Source organism: Crocuta crocuta, unplaced genomic scaffold (assembly GCF_008692635.1).
Source record: "Crocuta crocuta isolate KB4526 unplaced genomic scaffold, BGI_CrCroc_1.0 scaffold506, whole genome shotgun sequence".
In the NCBI taxonomy this organism is placed as follows: domain Eukaryota; kingdom Metazoa; phylum Chordata; class Mammalia; order Carnivora; family Hyaenidae; genus Crocuta; species Crocuta crocuta.
In genome coordinates this window covers 424,928-427,035 of record NW_027528991.1, presented here as the reverse complement: position 1 = coordinate 427,035, position 2,108 = coordinate 424,928, and positions in this window count along the sequence as shown.

Below are 2,108 nucleotides of genomic sequence, written 5' to 3'. Positions count from 1 at the left end.
CCCCCCCCCCCCCCCCCCCCCCCGCCGGTGTTTGCTGCCTGGCCATGTGTCTGCCCTGCTTACCCTCTGCACTCAGCACAGCACCCCGGCACACTTTAAAACAAATCGGGGAATTTGAGTCTTAGAGCCCTGAGCTGCCATGTTGGAAGTCCAGTTGGTCCAAGGCCACCATGCCACGAGGAAGCACGTGAGTAGGTGCCCCAGACCACAGCCCAGGCAGACCCGGGCTTATGAATGAAGAAACTTCCAGATCATTCCATACCTCAACCATTCAAGTCTTCTTAGCTACCAAGACATTCGCAGATGTGATGGGGCAGAAACAAACCAGCTCCTGCCATGCCCTCTCCAGATTCCTGCACACAGAATCCATGCTGGGTGTTGTAAAAAGATTGCAAATTAAGTCGCATTGGACCCCTACTTCAAACCCTAGCACAACAGTCTGGCAGCTTCTCAAAGGCCAAGTGACCCAGAAAGTCACCTGCAGAAGTATGCCCAAGAAGAATGAAAATATCACTGCCACAGAACCACGTGCACAAATGTAGCGCAGTCCCAGGGCTGCGGGATTACTGACAGTGGCTGAGAAGTGGACGCAACCGAAGTGCCCCTCAGGTGAGGGAGTGACAAGTTCAGCATGGGGTGTGCGCTCGAGGGAATGTTATCTGGCGGTAAGAAGGAACGGAGTGTTGATTCACGCCTCTGCATGGGTGAACCTTGAGAACACCGTGCTGAGTGGAAGCCAGTCACAAAGGCCACGTACCATGACTCCATTTATACAAAATGTCGAGAATATGAAAAGCCATACAGCCAGAAGCTGTCGACTCACTCTCTCAGCCGGGGTTTGGCGAGGACCAAGGACGAGAGAACTAGTCTCAGATCCCGGACGGTGGCTCTGGGCCGCCCTGGAAACCACCGACTTACACACTTCAAACAGGCGCGCAAGGCAGGTGGGCCAGCCTCAGTCAAGTCGTGACGGGTCTCCACGCTTAGACTGAAATAAGTCCACTTTATCCATCAGGCTGACGCGGCCCCGCGCGCTTGGCCTCTGCCTCCCTGTCTAGCCCCTCGCCTGCCAGCGGGGGGCCGTCCCTCGTGGGTCCTGTCTTCCCCGACGCCCTCCTTACTCAGACCGTCGCTGGCTTGTCCTCTACCTGAGTCCTGACCAGATTCGTCTTTCTTTTCGTAGAGATGTGCCCAGAATCCCGGAGGACAAGGCCCCGCACGCACCAGCCTCAGGCCCTGGCCCCGCTTTGTTTCCCTCGGTGGCGCATCAGCACCACGACTGCCCGTACCGCCCGCGTCCGTCTGTGCGCTCTCCCGCGCCGACAGGGCTTCTGTGGAAGCAGGGAGGTCCGTCTTTTCCCCGACGCCCAGAGGAGTGCCGGGCGTGCAGCGGCATTAAAATGTGCACAGAAAAACGAATGGATGGAGAGGGTGGTGGAGGGTACCCCGCGGCCTGTGCACCCTCTTTTCTCCCCGCCGGGAGCCCCTGTGCGGGCTCTCAGGCCGGGCTGGGCCGGCCCCGCCTCTCTCTCACAAGGGCGGCTCGTGGCCCTTGATCTCAGCTTTGGGGTCAGTATAGCATCAAGTCAGCCATGTAGGAGCCCACGTGGGCGGGAGGAGCGGCCCCAAATGCTAACCTCCTACCATTTCAACGGCTGCTCTAAAACATGCTTTTCATTTCGTGTTAAAAGGCCTGTTAGGGCATTGTTCACTGAAGACCAGTCGGTTATTTAAAACATATTTATTGAAGAGTGGCCACTGGGTAACTAGACACATATCATTTGCAGAGAAAAACCTCAGGAAATGTGTTTCTTATAAGCAATTAGCATTAATTGAAGAGAATAATAATTCTCGTACTAAATTAAAATGTAACACATGCACCGGGACTTGCGTGTCCCTCTGCAGCCGGGGTAAGGACGGACTCTGCTCCCTCTCCAGCCGGGCTTGCCGGCCGCTCTGAGGTGCGGCGTGGGGGGGCTCTGTGCCCACGGCCCTTTGGCAGTGGCCTCAGGTTAGGACCTTGTCGGGGGACAACCCTGAGCGAGGGGGCCACACGTCCCTCAGCCGTCCTGTGCCATCAGCCATCTTTGCTGGAGATCAAATGTTTG